Below are 24888 nucleotides of genomic sequence, written 5' to 3' on the forward strand. Positions count from 1 at the left end.
ACTTGGCGGGTTGGGCAGGGGGAGTCCCAGATCTCTGGAAGAGCGGCTGCTTTTCATGAAGAAGGTCATGGATTCAGTCCCTGGCATCTCGAGGGGGGGGGATTCTGTCTGAAATCCCGGAGATATGCTGCCAGTCTGTGTAAGCAGCATTGAGCTTTATGGGCTGGTGTCTAACTCGGACCAGGCAGTAACGGTTCTGAATTCCAGTTGTTGGAAACCACACAGGGGGAGGGTGCTCTTGTGCTTGAGTGCTGCTTGCACATTTTCCATGGGCTTCTGGTCAGCCACTGTGAAAACAAGATGCTGGACTAGATGGGTCATTGGCTTGATCCAGCAGAGCTCTTCTTATTCTCTTGCCAGTGGTCTCCCCTGTAAACCTCAGCTGGTCATGCAGCAGCCAGATTACTGGCCAAGGTTCTATTCTGAACTCACCTCATCTCCGTTCTTATACAGCCACACAGGTTGCCAGTCTGTTTCCGGGCCCAACCAAAGGTCCTCACTTTAGTAATACAAATATTGTTGTTGTTGCTTAGTCGTTTAGTCGTGTCCGACTCTTTGTGACCCCATGGACCAGAGCTCAACGCAGAGCTCACCACACAACGAAATGAAGCGACTTGCTCACTGTCGCGCGCGAGCTCCCACTCGGTACCTCAGCTTAACTCCACGCGCCGGCCACTCGCTTCCGCCGCGGTCCTTCGCGCCCGGCTCACCAATCAAAGCGGGCTTTCGTCATCGCGAGGCGCCGGTTCTTGGGGAGGGTCCAGTTGCTTAGTCGTTTAGTCGTGTCCGACTCTTTGTGACCCCATGGACCAGAGCTCAACAGGCACTCCTGTCTTCCACTGCCTCTCACAGTTTGGTCAAACTCATGCTGATAGCTTCAAGAACACTGTCCAACCATCTCGTCCTCTGTCGTCCCCTTCTCCTTGTGCCCTCCATCTTTCCCAACATCAGGGTCTTTTCCAGGGAGACTTCTCTTCTCATGAGGTGGCCAAAGTATTGGAGCCTCAGCTTCAGGATCTGTCCTTCCAGTGAGCACTCAGGGCTGATTTCCTTCAGAATGGAGAGGTTTGATCTTCTTGCAGTCCATGGGACTCTCAAGAGTCTCCTTCAGCACCATAATTCAAAAGCATCAATTCTTTGGCGACCAGCCTTCTTTATGGTCCAGCTCTCACTTCCATACATCACTACTGGGAAAACCATAGCTTTAACTATAAGGACCTTTGTTGGCAAAGGTGATGCCTCTGCTTTTTAAGATGCTGTCTAAGTAATACAAGTATAGAATCCTAAAATTGTACAGCTGGAAGGGACCACAAGGGTCATCTACTCCAACCCCCTGCTGTGCAGGAAACTTTGGCCCAACATGGCGCTCAAACCCACTACGCTGAGATCAAGAGTCTCATACTCTACCAACTGAGCTCTCCCAATGGCCTAATAATGATGATGATGATGATGATGATGATGATGATGTTATTTGTACCCCACCCATCTGAATGAGTTGTCCCAGCTTCTCTGGGTAGCTTCCAACAGAATATGAAAACACAGTAAAGCATCAAATATTAAAGACTTCCCTGTACAGGGCTGTTTTCAGATGTCTTCTGAGTGTCATATAGCTGTTTATCTTCTTGACAGCTGATGGGAGGGCATTTCACAGGGCAAGCACCACTACCGAGAAGGCCCTCTGCCTGGTTCCTTGTAGCTTCACGTCTCACTGTGAGCGAACTGCCAGAAGGCCCTCAGAGCTGGACCTCAGTGTCCGGTCTGAACAACGGGGGGTGGAGATGCTCTTTCAGGTATAAAAGGCCAAAGATGTTTAGGGCTTTGAAGGTCAACACCAACATTTTGAATTGTGACCGGAAACATACTGTGTTTAAATCCCTAAGTGATGCATTTTCAAATATCTTGAAAGACTTATCTCTTTCCCTACAGACCTTTCAGGTGTTAAGAGTGGCAGAAAGGCATCTCTTGGTAGTTCTGCCACCCTAAGAAATTTGAGTGGTGGCAGCCCAAGAGAGGCCATTCTGTGTGGCAGCCCCTAAGCTGTTCAATTCCCTCCTCGCAGAGTGCAGCCGGCACCTTCATTTTGTGGCTTTGGTCATTTACTGAGCACGTACCTCGCTATGGTGGCCTCTGACAACTGGGATACACGTTTAGGACCCACCCCATTCTTCCAGCGTAAACTGCTTTGACTGATTTTAATATTGATCTATATTATTGTAGCCCACCTATAAGTAAACTAAGAAGAAAAGCTGCAGATCAATGGGAAAACATCTGTTTTGTATACAGGGGATCCCAGCTCCAGCTTTAGGCATCTCCAGGCAGGACTGGGGATGTCCCCTGCATGAGGAGAGCTGCTGCCGGCCAGTGCTGGCAATATAGACTTAGATCTGCGGTTCTCAACCTGTGGTTCCCCAGATGTTGTTGGACTACAACTCCCATCATCCCTGAGCTCTGGCCTTGCTAGCTTGGGGTGATGGGAGTTGTAGTTCCACAACATCTGGGGACCCCACAGGTTGAGAAAGGCCGACTTAGATGTTCCAGTGTCTTGACTCAGTATACAGCAGCTTCCTATGTTCATGAATGAATGCATGCATGAATGAATGAACGATGACCAACAACACATGAATAATGCATGAGAGGGCTCTGTTGTGCTTTGTATTCTACAGGCTTATGAATCTTCCCTAGGCTGGTAATTTAAAGGGCCAGGTCTCATTTTAGAGGATACCTGCATGGCATGCAGCCCATCACGTTGATTTCAGCCTGCCAGCTACAGTATGTTTCCATGGCCAACCACGTTCTTGACCTTCTCCCCCATTTTTAAGCCCCAGGCAATCGGCATGTGCAGGAGGTTGTCTAAATTCTCTGCAGGTAACCTTACACGGATGGGTGGACATGTTTGCCTCGATTGCTCAGGCCAGGTTTAGAAGTGTCCGTTCCGTGGGTCTATCTGATCTGTGTGGCTGTTTCTCTGAGAGGCCATTCCATGTGTCTGTGCTCAGCAGAGATTTCTCTTTCTCTCTCAAGCACAATTCATCTTTTCAACCTAGTCTGGATGGTGAATCAGTTCATTCCAGTGCCTCTAGGGGTCAGTAATGTTTAGAAGACCCTTTGGACGATCCATCTATATCTTCTGGATTCCGTGTAGCAATTTTAGTCACCTGGACAGGTAAGATTTGTGTGTTGTGTATGCAGTCCTTTACATTTCCATACAAGGAAAAGGTGTACACACACACACACACACACACACACACACTTAGACAATTCTTCCAATATAATTTTTTTCCAAATGGTATACCAAAAGTTAGTTGGGCTTTTGCTGTTGTTCATCTTCTTGTTAGTTAGGATCTCGGAAGAGTAGTTTTTGCTTTAGGCTAGCTCTGCGCTACAAAACCAACTCTAATTTCAGAGAGTTTAATGGTGTCTTCTCCCAAAGGGATGGTGCAATTTGCAATTGTGGGAGGCTATTCCAGCAGAAGTCTTAAAACCATTCTTACACCTTACAGAAAACGAAGCTGGTGAGAGTCTGGGCTGTGCCACTTTAAACCGTAGGTCTGGGATGGAGAACCTGAGGTCTTCTGGCTGCCTCCCAAAGTCTGGTAAACTCCAGATATTTTGGACCACCCTGACAATGGGCCATGCTGGCTGGGTTTGGTGCGAGTCTCAGTTTGCCTTCAAAGGGGCACATTTGCAGCTAGGCTCTTGAGCAGAAGTATTTTAGACTTCTGGCTCTGTAAAGCTGGAAGGGACCCAAGGAGTCACCATCTAGTCCAGGCTCCCTCAGACTCGGCCCTCCAGATGTTTTGAGACTACAGTTCCCATTAGCCCTGACCACTGGCCCTGCTAGCTAGAGATCATGGGAGTTGTAGGCCAAAATAATAATAATAATAATAATAATAATAATAATAATAATAATAATTTATTATTTATACCCCACCCATCTGGCTGGGTTTCCCCAGCCACACTGGGCGGCTTCCAACAAAGTATTAAAATAAGTGGTCTGTTAAACATTAAAAGCTTTCCTAAACAGTGCTGCCTTCAGATGTCTTCTAAAAGTCTGGTAGTTGTTCTTCTCTTTGACATCTGGTGGGAGGGCGTTCCACAGGGCAGGTGCCACTACTGAGAAGGCCCTCTGCCTGGTTCCCTGTAACTTGGCCTCTCGCAGTGAGGGAACCGCCAGAAGGCCCTCGGCACTGGACCTCAGTGTCTGGGCAGAATGATGGGGGTGGAGACGCTCCTTCAGGTATACTGGACTGAGGCCGTTTAGGGCTTTAAAGGTCAGCACCAACACTTTGAATTGTTCTCAGAAATGTACTGGGAGCCAGTGTAGGTCTTTCAAGACTGGTGTTATATGGTCTCGGCGGCCGCTCCCAGTCACCAGTCTAGCTGCTGTATTCTGGATTAGTTGTAGTTTCTGGGTCACCTTCAAAGGTTGCCCCACATAGAGCACATTGCAGTAATCCAAAAACATCTGGAGGGCTGAGTTTGAGGAAGCCTGATCTAGTCCGACCCCCTGCAATGCAGGAATCACGGCTAAAGAATCTCTCCCCAAAAGTGATGATGTGCAGATGTGAAAAGGGCGATCAGAAGTATTCAAGGAGTAGGCAACAGGTAGTCCAAATACTTATGAAGGGCATAACTAAATTCATGTATATGGTTTGTGTGCTTCTGAATTCCCTGTGTATAGGAACATTTAAAAAAAAGTCTCTTGCTATTTTTATTTTATTAAGGGGAAAATGCACACATGGGTGCAGATCAACATTGTTGTTGTTTTTTTATAAAAAAAGAATGGGTTGACATTTGGGCGCACGCGTGTGTGTGTGGCATGTCATGGAGCGACTCTGTCTGCCCATGCAAATAAGCACAGAGGCAGGGATATTGTCAGGCGGCTGCGAAATTAAGAGGTAGGTCAGGTTTAATGGAAACATCTGTCATTAACCCTTTTAACAGAGGCTGCCTGAGGGGAATCCTGGCGAATAAAAGCTGCGCTGCGTTACATCTTACCTTTAGCACCGCGGAGCCGCGGCAGAATAGTTAGCATAATGCACTTCTCCTGTTTTGGCAGCGTTTACTCTGGAGCACCGAAGGCTGCGCAGATCAAGGAGAAAAACACATGGCTCCCCACCCCCCTTCTCCCTTCCATGGTTTGGCTCTCTTTGCCAGAGGTGGGGAGGGAGACCAGTCCTGAGAACGTGGATGACTTAAAGGCTGCTTGTTACAGCTTTTTTAGGCCTTCTGGGTGACTTGGTATTCTACCACCACATGGGTGTGTCCATGTGGTGGTGCAGGGCAGAGCTGGGAGAGATGTGCAGTCAGAGAGAAAGAGCTAATGGAAATCCCAGGGCTGCTAGACTATTTTCCAAGGCTTTCCCCGAGAATGTATAAAAGGAACTGTGTACGGCTGCCCATGGCTTCCTTACATGGAAAGGGCGGGGCTTCTGCGTCATGCATCCCATCGCGATTTGTGGATTTTCCCCTCAGCTGGAAAGATCACAACCAAGTAGTGGTTTTCTTCCACTGAAGCATGTGGAATAAGCCAGAATAGAGGTGGGCAAGATGTGAGTCTTAAGTGCTGACTGTGGTGAATCTTGAACCCCACCACATCTGAGTTTGTTTTTTCCCCAGCTAAGTCCTACACATAGTAGACCCAGGAACCTAAGTTACTCAGAGCCCACAACTTTCACAGATCTACTTTGAGTAATTGGGTGAAACCCCTTGGAGTCTCATGGCATGTTTATCTGGGAATACAGTGGTACCTCGGGTTACTGACGCTTCAGGTTACAGACACTTCAGGTTACAGACTCTGCTAATCCAGAAATAGTACCTCAGGTTAAGAACTTTGCTTCAGGATGAGAACAGAAATCGCACGGCAGTGGCATGGCGACAGCAGGAGGCCCCATTAGCATAGCTGTCAACTTTTCCCTTTTCTTACGAGGAATCCTATTCAGAATAAGGGAGTTTCCCTTTTAAAAAAGGGAAACGTTGACAGCTATGCCCATTAGCTAAAGTGCTACCTCAGGTTAAGAACAGTTTCAGGTTAAGAACAGACCTCCAGAACGAATTAAGTTCTTAACCCGTGGTACCACTGTACCCTTTCTTTTAATCAGCTGTGAATGGACTGTGTAGGTTTCTGTATTCTTTCAATAGACCTCGGTTTTACAGTAGTTTGTAAGGAGAAAATTTGAGACTTGCTCTGAGATTTAAACAAATGACGGACCAATATTTGCACGTGAAATTCAGCTGTCTTTTGTTTCCTGTGTCCAACGTGCACCCTTCCTATTCCAAGATCATGGAGGAACCACTGCAGCGTAAGTGTTTAGAGTGTTGGACTAGGGCCTGGGAGTGCAGAGTTCAAATCCTCCACACTGTGGTGACTTTGGGCCAGTCATGGCCTCTCAGCCTACCTTATCTCACAGGGGTTTTTGTGTGGTGATTAAATGAGGCGCGAGAGAACCATGTGTGCCACTTTGAGCTCCTTGGAGAAAAAGCTGGGATATAAACATAATAAATGTGGCATTTCCCCCCATCTTCCTGCTCCTTCTTTACTCCACCTTTCCATGCTCCCGCCCCATAGCCTTTTGCAACCTCCAACCACACAATATCTACAAACCCATGTGATATATATTTTTTTAATTCCTCAAACAGACCTTCTGCTTCCACCGTTCCCCCTCTGGTATCCAACATCCCGTGACTGATCCTTCCCCCTCCATGTTTAAAATGTTTACGAATATGTGTCCTGCTTTTTTCTAAAGAAACCTATGAGGAGGACAAAACAGAAATGATTAAAGTGCTCACGGTAAATCTATCATTAGCATCCTTACCGCTTTTTTGTTTTAAGGCCAGGAATCATTATCCAGAAGCCTTAGTTCTGTTCTTGGAGCAGGTAAAGAAATCTGCTGTTGAAGTGTGTCGACGGGCGTTTTGCTTCAGTTGTACCACATCCCTCTAGGTATTTCACATCACCCACCGGTGCAGTTGCCATCTCTTGTGTCTCATTGTGGACAGAGCTGGCTCTGTGTGTGTGTGTGTCTGTGTGTGTGTGTCTGTGTGTGTGCAGGCACACACACGTGTGTGTGATATTTTCGAGTGACATTTAAGAGTGTGGGAGCTTCCATTTGGATCCCTCTCTCTTGGCTCGCTCCTCTTCCTTCCACTCACACTCTTTTTTTCCAAGAGCAATTTCTTCTGCGAGGCTCTCCGGTTGCCAACATGGAGGAGAGCCATTGTTGGAAGTGGGGAAGGCAGCCGAGCTGGCGTCGAGCGAGGCACTGGCAGAGGGAAGGGAAACCCTTCTGTGTCAAGAGGGCTTGGCCACGGCAAGGTTCTGCAGCCCATGCCACTCTCTTTCTCTCTCTCTCTACGCCTTCCTGCCAACAGCCTCTGTTTGCCCTCATGCCAAGGCTTATTGGGGGAGACGGTGTGTGTTATCTTCATGGCTGCCTAATTAATAACCCAGCTGACAGTTTCCATAATAATTACCTTACCTAAAGTGAAGGGGGAAACAGAGCAAAGTCCCTGCGCGTGTATTTAAATGAGACATGCTAACAACACTCTTCCTTCCCCTGCCCTCCCCAGTCATAATCATATGCTGATTTCCAGTAGCAATCAGGACTAGAAGTAGCCTTTTCTCTGTGTGTTTGTGCGTTGGGTTTTGCTCGCAAAACTGACGAGGCAGTTTTCTTCCAAACCTCTGCTGTCTTGACCTCACTGTAATAAAGCTCTGGCCTATGGAGGACTACTGGAAAGAAACAGGAGGCAGGAAATGAAAGGGAAATGTATTGAGGAGGGTCCCGTCATTGGGATGTCCATGGAAAGTGTCCAGAGCAGTGAGAGAGCCTGCTTCATGAAGCTCTATCGGGCTAAAGAGACGCATCCTGTGGGACAAAAATGTTCTGAAAACAACAGCAACACAAGAACCTAGGAAGCTGCCTTAGAATCAAAGAGTTAGAAGGGACCACGAGGGGCATCTAGTCCAACCCTCCTGAAATGCAGGGATCTTTTGTCCAACGTGGGTCTCAACTCACAACCCTGAGATTAAGAGTCTCGTGCAGACTGAGCTGAGGTCAATTGGATTTCGTCTTAATTTGGGTTCTCTGAAAGTGAAGCATAAAAGTGAGGCAGGGTATGACTACCTGCTTCAATCAGTGATGTTTCAGTCCAGTGCAATAAGTAGGTGCCAATAATAAGTACAATATTCGGCAAGTTTTTAGCTTTGCTCACTCGGTGCAAAGAAAGCAAACTAATAAAATAGGAATATACGTAAAATGAAGGAACATGGTGAATCTTAAGGCTAGGTGGGGGACCTTATACCAAGTCAGACTGTTGGTCCATCAAGCTGAGTGTTGTCCACACTGACTGGCAACAGCTTTCCGGGGTTTCAAGCTCAAGTCTTTTCTCAGCCATCTCTGAAGGTGCTAGGAATTGTACCTGGGACCTTTTGAGTGCCCTTCCCTCAACGAATAATAAAAAGGACCCCTGACCATTAGGTCCAGTCGTGACCGACTCTGGGGTTGTGAAGCTCATCTCGCTCTAGTGGCCATGGGAGCCAGCGTACAGCTTCTGGGTCATGTGCCCAGCATGACTAAGCTGCTTCTAGTGAACCAGAGCAGCGCATGGAAATGCCGTTTACCTTCCCGCCGGAGACGTACCTATTTACCTACTTGCACTTTGATGTGCTTTCAAACTGCTAGGTTGGCAGGAGCAGGGACTGAGCAACGGGAGCTCACCCCGTTGTGGGGATTCGAACCACTGACCTTCTGATCGGCAAGTCCTAGGCTCTGTGGTTTAACCCACAGCACCACCCATGTGTTAAATAATTGAATAACATGTTCCCTCCAGAGCAGATACATATTTGTTTGTTGGGTTTATATCCTGCCTGCCTTCCTGAAGGAGTCCAGGGCAGCAAACATATCCACGTTTTTTTTAAAAAAAAACAGAAAAGCACTCAGAGAATCATAATATTGTAGAGTTGGAAGGGGCCCAGACAGGCCTGGGAGAGCTCAGTCAGTAGAGCAGGAGACTCGCAATCTCAGGGTTGTGGGTTTGAATCCCACGTAGGGCAAAGGATTCCTGTATTGCCGGGGGTTGGGCTAGATGACCCCTCATAGTCCCTGCCAACTCTACAATTCTATGATTCTATGATCTAGTGCCACCCCCAGCAATACAGGAATATGCAGTTGTCCCACACGGCCATCAAACCTACAACCTTGGCATTATCAGCTCCACGCTCTAGCCAACTGAGCGAACACAGTTAAGGCATTCTAAAAACAGCTTCAGTTCAAAACATCTAGAAGCAGTTTCAGTCAAAAACATCCTATAAACAGTTACAATTAAAAAGCATGATTTCATAACATGATTCAGGCTCTGAAACTGCATCCAAGCCTGTAGAGTTTGTTATTCTGGACCAGTTATAATCTCTCAGGCATTACACACACACACACACACACAAACACACACACCTCATTCTTTAGCTCCTCTTTTCTAGAGTAGAGCAAGGGTAGGACTGGGGGCAGGGACTTGGGCTGGATCCAACACCTGTTCAACTTGGGGCTTATTCACACTTCTCTTTCCTCCACGATTTAAAGCTCCATGTCTGAGCACCCTTTTCCTTCCCTGCTCTGGAGCTTTCTCCATCTAAACCTGCTCCATTTGCCCCAATAGAGCAAACATCAATCTGTGGAAAATCCAGAATTGACGTTTGCTCCTGTTCAGCTTTAAAGAGCAGTTTTTTTGTGGGGAAAGCTCGGGGCAAAGAAATAATAAACATTTGGATGTGGAGTCAAAGCATTGACCTCCATGTGGCAAAATGTGTGGATAAGCCCTGCTGACAACCTGGCAGAGAACATAAATTTAAAGGCTTGCTTTTCCTCTGCCAACCTTAAGAAGAGCGGTGGCAGCAACCTCAGTTCTGAACAGGGTATAGATCTGGCATAGCTTTAAGCCAGCGTCCATAGAAACTAGCCGAGTCGATCAAAGTTTTGAAAAGAGCGACGACATACATTTATTGCCCCACCCACTTTTGCCTCTAGCATGGGACTCCTGCGGGGATTGCCTTGGGCTGAAGAAAGGCCCCAGCCTTGTTCTCATGAGATAAATTGGGGCTTGATGGGCACCTTCTGTGGCTGAGAGGCCCTTAGTAGCTCTTTTCATGTTCCTTGCCTCTAGGCGAACAGTGTCAAAACACGCAGACATATAAAAAATAAGAAACTTCATCTCATAAACATACCTGAACTACCATCTGGCAACCATCCCAGCAGCCTGGTGATCTCTTTAGCTCTCCAGCATGCAGTTTTATTTTGAAAAGAAGAAAAAGAGGAAGAAAATCAAGGGTCCTGGGCAGGTTTGCATGCGGCCAGATGGCTCTCCGTAGAGCATGAGCAAACTGCACCGGTGCAGTTTCCATCAGACGTATCGCAACAGATGCACGAGGATATGCCACAGTCAAGCTGTTTGTCTTCCTTAGACTCGGGGAATGCGGAGAATGGCATTCAGCGAAGCAAAATGACTTAAAAGTAGGGTGAACACCTGAATCTCCCAAAGGTGGTGTCCAGTGCAAAAAGTTCACATAGGAACACAGGAAGCTGCCTTATATTGAGTCAGATTATATTGGTCCACATAGCTCAGTCTTGTCTCACGCTAAATTCAACCTGTGCCTGTGTGTGAGTGTGTAGAGCTAGCTAGCTAGCTAGATATTCCTATATACATAAAAAAGTCAGGCTGTCAACAGTTAGCTCCCACTGGAGAATTTGTAGTGCCACATCACAAACCTCTGGATTTACATGAAATTAAGGCAGGGAGAGAGGGAAAGATGGGGGGGCGTAAAGGGAGGCGGTTTCGCGAGGTGGGGCAGCTGGAGTTGGCAAGCAACGCAAGCAGAGGGGGCAGCCATGTGTGTGTGTGTGTGTGTGTGTATCACAACAACAACAAATCTTTCTTGACTATCTCCAGGGGGGTTTGTGGGGGTGGGAAACACCTAAAGGATAGTTGTTCTTGAAAAAATATTTTTATATATGCTTAAAACAAGCTGGATTAATTTCAACAAAATGCTTTGCAACATCTGTATACCCTCCAACATTTCTCCGATGAAAATAGGGACAGCCTATTTCATCATCATCATCGTCGTCATCGTCATCTGCCCCACTAACTAGATTACCCCATCCACTCTGAGTAGCTTTCAACATATATAAAAACATAATAAAACATTTTGAACTTTCCTATGCAGTCATACCTCGGGTTGAAGTAGCTTCAGGATGAATATTTTCAGGTTGCGCTCCGCGGCGACCCGGAAGCAACGGAGTGCGTTACTTCTGGGTTTTGCCATTCACGCATGCACAGGTGCTCAAAATGACATCATGTACATGCGCGGAAGCGGCAAAATGTGACCTGTGCATGCAAAGTCGTGCAGTCGCATGTTGCGTTCACTTCAGGATGTGAACGGGGCTCTGGAACGGATCCCGTTCGCATCCAGGGGTACTACTGTACAGGGCTGCTTTCAGATGTCTTCTAAAAGTTGTATAGTTATTTATCTCCTTGACTTGACCTTTACATAATTCCATGCCCTCCAACATTTCTCTGGTGAAAATAGGGACATCCTAAGGAAAAGCAGAAACTGGGACGGCTTCCTTAAATCCGGGACTGTCCCTGGAAAATAGAGACACTTGGTGGGTTTACATCATCCCCCCTCCCTTACTTGGCTTCATCTCTCCCCCCCTTACCTGAAAGCAAAACCCATTGAATTCAATGGGAAACTACTGAGAAAACATATATAGGATCTTGCTGTCAGAGCTACTACACCACACATTGCTTTTTCCTATCCATGGCAACTTTACAGCTGCGAGAGAAGGCTCTTTCATTGCGTCTTTGCTACTCCCCTCTTACTGCCACCCCCCACGTCCTGACGCTCCCCATTGCTTTCTCTTCCTTTCTTCCTGCTGCTCTTAAATGTGCCTATTACCCTCCGGCTTTGACCTTAGGTAGCTGTGAGCACCAAGCCATGTTATTCAGAGCGAAGTAACACCAGTAGCCAGGAAGGAACAATGTCGTTCAAGCCAGATAAAATAAATCTCGCATTTCCTGTTAGGAGACTGGGCCAAAAAGCAACGATGAGACTCGGGGAATGAGCCACTTGCGCTTCAAAACAGAGCGAGCAAGTGGCGCGCACGGGACAGACATGACCGCAACCCGTGCTTGAAAACACCAAACGAAAACAAACTCGCTGTAGTGACAGGGAAGAAGTCAGGAGGAGAAACCAAAAAATTCATAACACGGGGAGCTTTGCCAGGCTTGAAACTCAGAACGTACCATGTGCCACACACACACAAATAAATAAATCCTGGCTTTCCTCCCGTCAAAGAGTGCTGCTGTTTGTAAGCTTGTCTACAAAATAAGGTAACGGGAAGATGCTTAGGAACTACAGCAGGCTGCCATATACTGAGTCAGGTTCAGTGGTCCATCTAGCTTCATATGGTTGACACTGACTGGCAGTGGCTTGCCGAGGTTTCAGACAGGGATTTTCCCTCAGCCTTATCTGGAGATACTGGGGATTGAACCTAGGACCTTCTGCTTGCAAAGCAGATGCTTTACCACCAGGCTATGGCCCTTCCTTTTATTTTTGTGTGTGGAAATGCTACAGAGGTGCTATGAATGTTTGACAGTGGAACGGTCTCCCCCGGGAGGTTGTGGACTCTCCTTGCTTAGAGGTTTTTAAGCTAGGGTTACCAGATGTCCATGGTTTCTGGGGACAGTCCCCGGCTTTGCAAATCTGTTCCCGAACAAATTCTGTCCCCAGATTTGCAAATCTGTCCCCGGGAGACGTGGCAGCGGCAGCCTCAGCAGCCCAGAGACAGCCTGGTAGCGCAGTTGGCTCTGGCTGGCTTCAGGAGCTGCTCACTGCCCGCTGTCGTGGTGCCCACCATTTTTCCTCACCGGAAGTCCCCATATGATGTGTCTTGTGCACAACCCATCATATGGGGACTTCCGAGGAGGAAAAATGGCGGGCACCATGGCAGCGAGCAACTCCTGAAGCAAGCCAGAGCCAACTGCGCTACCAGGCTGGCTCCGGGCTGCTGACTGCCGCCGCCACTGCCAGAGCAGAACCGGGAATGTCCAGCAGTACAGATCTCCTGCCCCCTTTCCCCTTTGTTTTGACTGATGGGGGAGGCTCGGGAGTTGCGGGTGGGTGGCCGTTGCCCAGTTTTTTAAAAAATTCTGCGCATTTATGTTTCACAGGGTGCAAAAGAAGGGCTTTGCACGTTTATACAATATGCATGTGTTCTTGAGCCCAGGGTCTTTTGCCTCACCATCCCCACCGCTGACTCCCTGTTGCTACTCAGCTTCAAAAAAGGAAAGAAAAAGAAAAGCGTCCCCAGATTCATTGGGAAAAATCTGGTAACCATATTTTAAGCAGAGGTTGGATGGCCATCAGCTATGGATGCTTTAGCTGAGATTCCTGCTTTGCTGGGGGTTGGCCTTGATGACCCTTGGGGTCCTTACCAATTCTACAATTCTATGATGATAGAGCGTTCCATGTGGCCTTCTGAGCAAACTGTAAGCTAGCCTGTTGCCCATGCTGAAGTATAATTGAGCTGCCAATCTGTTCACCTTCTGTAGATGGATTAGGAGGCTGAGCCATGTTATTCCTCACAACAGACAGCCAAATGTCTTGTGTTGCCCTTGGGGTGGGGAGTGACGCTTGCTTATTGGAAGGGTTGGCTTACCCATGTAGCTTCCTGACAACACCGAGGTAGTAATTGGGATTCCTTGCCTTGGCTCCTGTGCAAACTGCTCTTGGATCATGTTCAGTTTTCTGAGAAGCAAATTGGAGATGGTGCCCCAGGCATTGCAATAATAATACTCAAGCACAGTAGTTCGTTTCATCTTCAAAGTGCTGTACAAACACCAACTAATTAGAATTGTGTGTGGTTTTTTCCCCCCTTCCCCTTCGTCTTCTAAAGACATAGCAAAATAGTAGGATGAAGACGAGCTCTGGCTGTGAATTATTCAGATGTCGAAAATGCTTTTTAGTAAGTTCTTTCGCAGGAAGTTGTTTAGGAAACCTGGTAACCCCAGAGTGCCAGAGAGAGTCTTCTTGTGATTTGAAAACAAACCAAGAGATGACAATGGAGTGAAAATTCGGGGGCGGCCAACTCAAGTGCAAGGTGAGCTGGCAGGTAGAATGTGCTGCAGACTCCAAGGTCCAAACACATGCATGAAAGCAAAGATCAGTTTATACAGCCAGTGGAATCAAGTGGTGAAACTTTTGCTGGACTGCGGAAGAGATGACTTGGCATTCTTGCTGGAGACAATTTGAGAGGCACATTTAGGTGATGTTTGGGGAGAGTGAAAGGTTAGCCAAATCACTGGTGGTTCAGATAGCCTGAGCAGGTTGTGACTGGGGTGTGTGTGCATCATTTTCAGTTGCTCCCAGCTTCTCGTTTTTCCAGTTCATTCTCCACATTGGCCTGTGAATTCCTTTCTTTTGTTAAAGTCCCCATGAAAATTCATCAGAGGTTAAGTGCAAATTTCACCTAATATAAATAGGCACTTTTGCCTGGTATACACATTTTTTTGCAACTGTCCAACATTTCTCCGATGAAAATAGACATGTCCTCAGGAAAAGCAGGACATTCTGGGATCAAATCAGAAACTGGGATGGCTTCTGTAAATCTGGGACTGTCACTGGAAAATAGGGACACTTGGAGACTTTGCCATGAGACTCTGGGAAGCACACCAATTAGGTGCAAGTTGTGGTCTCATGGGAAGTAATGAATATTGGCCTTCAGTGGGCTGGAACTCACACCCAGTGAAAGTCAAGTTTGCAAGACTGACTTAGTGGTTCTTTGATTGCTTCTGGACTTCAGGAAACCACATTACTTGGTTGACCTTTCATGTGATCAACTGGTTGGGATCAACCTACTTCTCTAGAAAACATGATATCTACAGAAGCTTGAGCTGCAGGGCCTTCCTTCCTTCCTTCCTTCCTTCCTTCCTTCCTTCCTTCCTTCCTTCCTTCCTTTTTTCCTAAATTAACCACTTTGGGTTTATTTAATTTAACAACAATGACAATCCAGTTCGTGAGATCCCAATGATCTTTGTTTAGTGATAGCTTATTAATTCAGCTCTAACAGACCACATGTATTAAAGAGCGAAATATTCCCCTATCAGCTACATTTTCCAGGAATTTCCATTTTTACCTTTTGGATGCTAGTGACTCATGGAGTCTAACTCGGGAATTTTGGAATTTCCACACAAGAACAATGCAGTTTTGCTAGGATCTTCCGACATTTGCATTTGTCATTAGAAGCTACCTCATCCAAAGGAAATATGTGTGTGACCTTTATACTGCTGTTTCTTGATGCTAAATAGGACACCCTTTTGCAGTGAAGCGTCAAGTGAGATCTGTGTAAATGGTGAAATCGTTTCACCATTGGAAGATATATGAAATGTGGTGTGATTTGGGAACGGAGTGACAATGGTGTGCTTGAATTAACCAGGATGACTTCTGTAAATCTAGGACTGTCCCGGGAAAATAGGGACACTTGGAGGGTCTGTAAACCTATGGTGCAGATGTGACCACAGTGTTCCCTGTGAGTTCAAAATTCACTTACGGATGCAAAGCAGTTCCCTATGTTGAGAATTTGCAAGTGAGGCAAAAAGGCACAATAATAATAATAATAAATTAAAAGTGGATGCCAAGGAAGGCACAGCCCCATTAATCTTTGGTATCCTGGTATAAGAAGCTCCACAAAATTCCAAGGTAATATTATTATTCTAGGGACGTGGGTGGCGCTGTGGGTTAAACCAGAGAGCCTAGGACTTGCCGATCAGAAGGTTGGTGGTTCGAATCCCCGTGACAGGGTGAGCTCCCGTTGCTCTGTCCCTGCTCCTGCCAACCTAGCAGTTCGAAAGCATGTCAAAAGTGCAAGTAGGTACCACTCCGGCGGGAAGGTAAACGGTGTTTCCATGTGCTGCTCTGGTTTGCCAGAAGCGGCTTAGTCCTGCTGGCCACAAGACCCGGAAGCTGTACTCCGGCTCCCTCGGCCAAGAAAGTGAGATGAGTGCTGCAACCCCAGAGTCGGTCATGACTGGACCTAATGGTCAAGGGTCCCTTTGCCTTTATTATGATTCTAGATAGCAACCTCAAAAAACAATTTTTAAAAAATCAGTGGGTGGTGGTGGAAGGCCCCTTAAACATTGCTAGCAGGTTGGAGATGGCCATGGATTTGCTTTCCAGATATGCAGACCGTGGAGTTCACTGTTCGCTCAGCTGGGCCCCCGATGTATTGTGCGTGCTTTATCTTGTTCTCTACTTATGTAAACCCCACTTGAAAAACACAAAGCAAAATTGGGGTTGAAGTCCCAATTGTGTCAATACACTCAAATGATGTGGCAAGGTTGGGTTGCAAAATTTGATTTGTTACAGAGAAGAAAAGGACGGGCCCTGGGGTTAGTGAGGCCTTGGCTTGACAAGAGAGTCTGCGATTGCCTGTCTGGGGAGAGAAAGCGCACTCTGTGTGGGATTTCCATCCGTCCTTCTCGCTTTCCACGGGCTCCTCATGCTGCTGCCATTGTCCCCAGTGACGGATTGGGGAAAACAAAGTGGTGAAAAGAAGAGAGTCTGGGGCTAGTGACGTTCCTCAGTACTTCATTGCATTATCACAGGTGAAGAAGAATAAGAAGCACCCAGGTAATGTTGTCTTGGCAAAAGTGTTGCTGGGAGGGTTTCTAAGATGTGGGTGATATAATGGAGATGAAGTCTTCCCTGTGTTTCTGCCCTTGCATAATGCATGCAACACTTGTTGCTTCCCTCCATTCTCAGGCAGAAAGTGTGAAAAGTCTGCTGTCTGCTCTGGAAGACACAGTGGACCAATGTTGATAATACTTAACATTTAAACAGTGCTTTTGGTTGTTCAAAGTACTTCAGGTACATTATATTGTTAGCATCTTCACAACAACTATTTAAGGTAAGGTAAAGGTAAAGGGACCCCTGACCATTAGGTCCAGTTGTGACCGACTCTGAGGTTGCAGCGCTCATCTCACTTTATTGGCCGAGGGAGCAGCTTCTGGGTCATGTGGCCAGCATGACAAGCCTGACTAAGGCCAGCTTCTGGCAAAACCAGAGCAGCGCACAGAAACGCCATTTACCTTCCCGCCAGAGTGGTACCTATTTATCTACTTGCACTTTGACGTGCTTTTGAACTGCTATAATCCCCTTGTCAAAGATTGGGGGAGTGGGGGAACTGAGACTTTTTATTTCTTTTTATTTCTTTTTAAATTATTTTCTTACCTATACATCTGTGGCTACTAACCCTGATGGCTGTGTTCTCACTTCACTGTTGGAGCCAGTATGCCTCTGAATACCAGTTACTGTAAACCACTGGAAGGGAGAGTAATGTGGCACTCAGGTTCTGGTTACAGGCTTCCCATAGGTATCTAGTTGGCTGCTGTGAGAATAGGATGCTGGACACTTGCAACAGGCTGTGCTTGTGTTCTTATCTCACCTTCCTTCCATCCTGGAAGCATTATTATTATTACTATTTTACCCCGCCCATCTGACTGGGTTGCGCCAGCTACTCTGGGCCACTTCCATTAAACACACAAAAAAACTTCCCTATACAGGGCTGCCTTCAGATGTCTTCTAAAGGTTGTATAGTTACTTAGCTCCTTGACATCTGATGGGAGGACAGGGACGGTGCCACTACCGAGAAGGCCCTCTGCCTGGTTCCCTGTAACCTCACTTTTTGCAGTGAGGGAACCACCAGAAGACCCTCAGAGCTGGATATCAGCGTCCAGGCTGAATGATGGGAGTGAAGACTCTCCTTCAGTTATACAGGGCTGAGGCTGTTTAGGGCTTTAAAAGTCAGCACCAACACTTTCAATTGTACTCAGAAATGTGCTGGAGCCAGTGTAGGTCTAAGTAACATCCACGTGGCTCTTCCTAGGTGGCCTCCCATCCGTGCATGGACCAGACCCAGACCTGCTTAGCTGCAGCAAGGTGGTGGCCTCAAGTTCATACCATGGTTCCTAGAAGAGGAAAGTTTTGAACCTGAGCCTTACTGATTCATATCCCAATCTCTTAGCTTATAGAATGCATCACCTTTCTTTGTGAATACAGGTGACCATTCAGCAAGCAGTAAGCATTATCAATGACTTAAAAGAAAACTACCTAATAACTGATAAAAATTATTCTTGAGGGATGATCTGTATGCTTCTGATGCTTCATAGAGAGTGGTCTGTATGGAGTCTCCAGTAACCTGCCAAATGGTGAGGGGAGTTTTGCTGATTTTGAACTGGATGCTGAAGACTTGATTGCTGTGCACAGGACTTTTGGCAGAACAATTGAGAAAGCCGGCATGCCAGCAGGTCACATGCAAACAACAGCAAGTTCAAAGGTCTACATTTGCCTCACATCAGGTGTAAACAAGGTTTTGTTTTTCCCCATCGGAACTCAGTTCTAGCACCTCTCAGGTGGGCACCATCACCATTCTAAGAGAAAGAGGGAGGTGTTCATGGTGAGTTCTGGCACCTCTTTTTCTAGAAAAATAGCACAGGGTCTAATTTATATATATATATATATATATATATATATATATATATATATATATATATATATATACACACACACACACACACACATATATATATATTCCCTACTATTGGCAGGTTGGTGGTATATTTCTTCCCAATGATCTAGTACACTCTTAGCTTAATCCTTATGCTCCCATGAGTTTTGGATTGCAAACAAAGATGCTCTATCTACTTTGAGGGCACTTCTAATGAGTTAATTATGATGAGCAAAATACAGGCTTGCTGGATCCAATGGCCCTTTGAGCTGGCAGCAAAAAACGGCCCCTGTAGGAACCAGGAGCTGGGTCTCAAATTGGCACAGTGGCACATGGGTCGTGATTCCAGCATTGGCATCTGATTCCAGAACTGACACGGCAACTCCGCTTCTAATGGGAATTTTCAGATGCAGGCTGTGACACAGATGTGGCCTTGGACCATGCCACTGAGTCTCGTCATCTTATTCTCCAGAAGGCCGCAAGTTTCACAGGAAAGTTGGGACGTCACATTTTCTGAGGCTAAAGGTTCGGTGTATGTTTGTGAGCTGAAGTGGCACAGCCTTGCTTCATAGAAGTTGGTATGCTGCCTTCTTTTTCTTTATTAGGAACATGGGAGACTGTCCTAAGTTAGATCCTTGTTCCATCTAGCTTAGTTCTCTCTATTCTGAATGGTAGGAGCCTCTGAGGGCATCAGGCAGGTGGACATTCCCAGCTCTACCTGAAGATTTCAGGGACTGAACCCGGGGACTTCTTCATGGAAAACTCTGCCACTGAGCTACATACAGCCTTTCCCCATATTTATTTGTCACTTGCCACAGAATTGTCTCAAAGCGACTTGCAGAATATTTTAAGCTTCCAATCAACTTGGCAACTTCAAAAAACAACAGCAGATACACTGAATAAGCCTAAAATGAAGCAAAAGGTTTCTAAAGGTGTTCGTACAACAACAAGCCTGAAAAGGATGCTTTCTATCCCACCACACTAAAAAAAATGAGCACCAAAAATTGAACATAAATGATATTGCAGTACAATCAGTGTTAAGACTCCCAAACCCAGGAAAATAGGAATGTCTTCGCCTGGTGCATAAGAAGCTGTGACAATGGACACATCCACACATGGCTTCCCCCAAATAATCCTGGGAACTGTAGTTTTTAAAGGAGCTGGGAATCCTTTTCCTGTAGGGAGTGAACTACAGTACCCAGGATTATTTGGAAGCCCTGTGACTGATTTGAAGGAGGCACACAGAGAAGGACCTCTGATGATAATTGTAGGGTCCAGGTAGGTTCTTGTAGCGAGAGGTGGTCTTTGAGGTTTTTATTTATTTGATTATTATCTTACTGTTCCTCCAAGGACATCAGGGTGGTGTTCATTGTTCCCAGCCCCTTATTTCACTGTTGCAATAACCCTCTGATGTAAGTGCATTGTGAGAGTGATTACAGCTCAAATAGAAACCCCATACATCTCACTGTATGAGGGAAAGATGGGAGCAATGTGCTGTTCAGCTGCAAACCATTGATGAGCAACATTGTTGTTGTTGTTGTATTCGTATATGTTTCTACATAAACTGCTCTGAAATTATTTTTTTAAGTGGTATAATCCTCCGCCAATAAATACAAAAAAATTCAGAGCTCCAGCTGTCTCTCCTTATAGTTTTTATCTTTAAATCGGGCAACCCTCCAAGTGGATCAGAGATGGGGAAGCTGTGGACTTCCAGGTCTTGTGCGACTCCAACTCTCATCAGCCACAGCCAGTATGGCCAATGGTCAAGGCTGGCGAGAGTTGATAGAGTCCAGCATCATCTGGAGGGCCATGGATTCTTCATCCTTGAAGCAGAACACTATCCTCTGCCAGCAGGGCACAAGACTTCATGTCTGGGCCCTAGTGCAACACTCTGAACTTGGCCAGGGTTTTCTCATTACCTATAAAGGTACCATGAACTTCTTGGGCTCGTGTGTTTTTGTGTGTAGATCTGATTGTCAGGTCAGGAGAAGCCCCTTTCAAAGTGCTCTACAAGACACTTGAAGGCAAAAAGAGGGCTTCTGGTGTCATTGTGATGGCAGGTGATGGACAAGTGAGTGACTCCACCCAGCTATCACATTTGATTCATGAGGGGTGCGGCAGATAACCATCTGATCCACTGACCAGCTCCAGTTCCCCACTCCCAGTGGTCTTTGCATGGACGTTGTTCATATCATTCACCTAGCAATTTGGCTGAGGCTGTCGGTCAACAAGCATGCAATGTGTGGAGAGGGCTGGGCTGGACTAACTGTTCTCCCTGTCACCAGCGCGAGAAGTTCATCAACTTCTGAAACCTTGCCCAACAGAGACTGGAGCAGAAACGATACATTTTTTTTTTCTGGAGCAGAAATGAGAGTTTTTATTTTTCCACAACTTTTGATCCGCTTCAAAGTAAGAGAGTTCATTTCAGCATCATAACAGCACCCACCTAACCCCCCGTCCATTCGCCCGCCAGCTTCGTGTTGCAATCCAGACTCGGCTGCTGATTCCTTCCTTTTGCAAGGCTGTCGGAAGGAAGGCTAATTTAGAGCAATCCCACCAATTCACAAAGAGGTCATTAGGTAGGCGGAAGTCCCTGGCAGGTTATGAACCAGACAGTCTCTGCAAAGGAAGGTCAAAGGGTGAGCCTTCTGTTTACTGAGTCTCTAAACGGTAAGCGTCTGACTCAATATGTAGCCACTCTCCACGGCGAGACCCCCATTTCTCAGCGATGCAGAGTTGTGGTACCATATATGGGCCCATTCAGAACCCCCTCAAAACACCAGGTCAGTAGAAGAACTCCCCCTTTCTCTCTCTGCACTCCGAAATGAATTGACTATCCCTTTAAACTACTGGAGAATTTTACTGCTGGAAGCTGTTTAACAGGCAGAGAGCTGGGTGCTTAATTGTGTCAACAATTATTCACACATTAGCACCATCTCTTCCTTCAGGTTTGTACAGCAATGATTCGTGAAAGTAAGTTGATCATATTCATCATAAATAAAATTAGCTTTGGGCAAAGTTTGTATTTGACAGGAAGAAAAAAAAGGGGGGGTGTTGAAATTAAATCCTCAGCTGTGTAAGTAGCTTGTCCGCTTCTGAAATCTGTTAACTGAAAAATGTGTTGAGTGTGGGGAAGTAAATTGGGATATGCATGCATGTGTTTGTTTCTAATAGAAGGGCACATTCATGCAGAATGCAGATCAATTTGCGAAATCATATAATATTAGCCATAATGTGGTAAAGAATAATTACTTTGGAAAACACTTTCCTAGTGTGCCTTTCCGTGGGTGCATTTGTAGCCAGGTTTTCCAGCAGAAGCATTTTGGTGCACAGAAACATAACAAATAGCTTTGCGGGATCAGACCCAAGGCCAACTTGTCTAGCATCCCATTCTCACAATGGCCAACCAGATACCTGTGGGAAGCCAAAATGCAAAGCATCTGCACAACAGTGCTTTCCCCAACAAGTTGTATTCCATACCTTCTGACATTTCTCTGATGAAAATAGGGATGTCCTATTCCAGAACAAGAATAATACCCCACCCATCTGACTGGGTTGCCCCAGCCACTCAGGGTGCCTTCTGACATATATAAAAGCATAAAAGGTAAAGGTAAAGGACTCCTGATAATTAAGTCCAGTTGCAGACAACTCTGGGGTTGCGGCGCTCATCTCGCTTTACAGGCTGAGGGAGCCGGCATTTGTCCGCTTCCACAGACAATTTTTCCAGGTCATGTGGCCAGCATGACTAAGCTGCTTCCGGTGCAACAGAACACCAAAACCAGAGCAGTGCACGGAAACACCTTTTACCTTCCCACCAGAGTGGTACCTATTTATCTACTTGCACTTTTTGGCGTGCTTTCTAACTGCTAGGTTGGTAGGAGCTGGGACCGAGCAACGGGAGCTCACCCCGTCGCGGGGATTCGAACCACTGACCTTCTGATCGGCAAGCCCAAGAGGCTCAGTGGTTTAGGCCATAGCGCCACCCACATCCCCCTATATAAAAGCATAATAAAACATTAAACATTAAAAACTTTCCTATACAGGGCTGCCTTCAGATGTCTTCTAAAGGTTGTATCTCCTAGGCTTGGGAGTTGCAAAACGCCATACCATCCAACATTTCTCTGATGAAAATAGGGACGTCCTAAGGAAAAGCGGGACATTCCAGGACCAAATCAGAAACTTGGAGACTTCTTCAAATCTGAGATTGTCCCTGGAAAATAAGGACACTTGCAGGGTCTGGTATTCAGAGGCATAAGGTTTCCGTTACTGGAGTTAATGTATAGCCGTGGTGGCTGGTAGCCACTGACAGCATTGATCACTCCATGAATTTGTTTAATCTCCTTTTGAAGCCATCCAAGCTGGGAGTAGTCACCACTGCAGTATGTGACCCTAAATTCCACAGGAGGACTTTCTTTTGTCTGACCATAATCTTCCACCATTCACTTTCTTTGGCTGACCCCAGGTTCTGGTATTATATCCTAAGAAGCATATCCTTATTCCCTTTCTCCAAGTCGCATAGAGTTTTTATACACCTCTTTCACCGCCACCCTTACTTGCCTTTCCCCCTAACCTAAAAAGCCCCAAACTTTGTCATCTTTCCTCATAGGGGGAGTTGCTCCAGCCCCTTAATAATTTTGGTCGCCCTCTTCTGCACCTTTCCCAGCTCTACATTATCCTTTGTGAGTTGCGGGAGACCAAAACTGTGCACAATATATTCCAACAAGTGTGCTGGCATCCCAGACTTGTACAACGGCATTATGACACTGGCAGTTTTTATTCTCAATCCCCTTTCCTAATGATCTCTAACATGGAATTTGTCTTTATCGCAGCTGCTGCACACTGGGTTGACATTTGGAGAAATCTGGGTCGACATTCAGTTCTCTATCATCTGCAATGGCCCACTTGATTTAATCCTCACTGAACTGGCAGGGAAGACAGTGCAGAAGGGCAGCCTATAATATCGCAGCTCAGTTTGCTCCTGGGCTGGCTGCAGATTGAGTTAGTTGCACTTAGATACCACTGAAATCTGGGACGCGGGTGGTGCTGTGGGTTAAACCACAGAGCCTAGGACTTGCCGATCAGAAGGTCGGCAGTTCGAATCCCCACAGCAGGGTGAGCTCCCGTTGCTCGGTCCCTGCTCCTGCCAACCTAGCATTTCGAAAGCACATCAAAGGGCAAGTAGATAAATAGGTACCACTCTGGCGGGAAGGTAAACAGTGTTTCCGTGTGCTGCTCTGGTTCGCCAGAAGCGGCTTAGTCATGCTGGCCACATGACCCGGAAGCTGTACGCCGGCTCCCTCAGCCAATAAAGCGAGATGAGCGCCGCAACCCCAGAGTCGGTCACGACTGAACCTAATGGTCAGGGGTCCCTTTACCACTGAACTCAGTGTGAAAAGTTTGTGGCGACTTAAGCCCCGTTGATTTCGCTGGGTACAAAACGCAGCTAGCTTTGTCTGGATCCTCCATATTTCAGAGTGCGGATGTGCACATGGCCTTAACATGCACTTTCCCACAGCAATCCCAAAATATATAAAGCCTCTTCATATGTTCAAAACAATGTGTGGGTGTAAAGTGTTTAGGGAGAGTGGTTGTGTGAGCACAGGGCACGCCAGATGTAACCCCCTTCCCCTCCTGGGTTGAGTTAAAAAGTCTGAAGGAAGGTAGGAACTAAGTGCATTTCAGCTGAACAGGATTCTGGTTGCATTTATGTCGCCTTTACAGTGTGTGATTGTGCATATACCTATATTATTTCACACTGATACGATTTTTTAAAATAGAAAATTAATGTGTATAAATGTGCTCAGAAGTAGGGAACTGGGGAAGAAATGCAGTTCATTTCACATTTAAAGGCAAGCCTACCTAAAATTGCACTTTCCCCCCAAAACACCGAAACCGAAATGCATCCACCCTTCAGAATTCACGCCTCTCCAAATTTTCCAATTCAGTTCGAAGGCCAAGAAATGTGTACAAAGAATTGGAGCTGCTGGGGTACAGTGTAAACGGAAATGCATGTTTCTCACTAAAGATATATTTATACATCATATTAAGGGAAATTGCTTAGCAATGTGTGTATATTAGGCAAAATTGCATTAAATATAATTGGTTTAGGAAAATTCACACTAAAACACAGATGAATTTTCAGGAGAGTTTTATCCCCCCCCCCCCCAATAAAATTTGCTAGCTGAAGTGGAAATGTGAAGAACTGAAGATTGGAAAAATTAGATGCTGAAGGGAACAGACATTACCCGATTCTCTTATCCCTACTTAGAGAGGCAGTGTGGTGTAATGGTTAGAGTGTTAGATTAGGACCTAGGAGACCAGGGTTCGAATCCCT

At 46.3% G+C, this 24888-nt stretch overlaps 1 protein-coding gene across 4 annotated transcripts in view; it reads left to right on the forward strand.

The window, feature by feature from the left end:
* SOX5 (SRY-box transcription factor 5) overlaps nt 1-24888 on the forward strand; it is a 749551-nt gene that overhangs the window by 270014 nt on the left and 454649 nt on the right. The window contains exon 1 of one of the 4 annotated variants that reach the window (XM_081926961.1): nt 16491-16678. The exons of the other annotated variants lie outside the window; for them this stretch is intronic. The gene's annotated coding sequence lies outside the window, so the exon portion shown is untranslated. Of the gene's footprint in view, nt 1-16490; nt 16679-24888 lie in introns of those variants that run through there. 4 annotated transcript variants of the gene reach the window in all.

Source organism: Podarcis melisellensis, assembly GCF_964234715.1.
Source record: "Podarcis melisellensis genome assembly, chromosome: 10".
Classification (NCBI taxonomy): Eukaryota; Metazoa; Chordata; class Lepidosauria; order Squamata; family Lacertidae; genus Podarcis; species Podarcis melisellensis.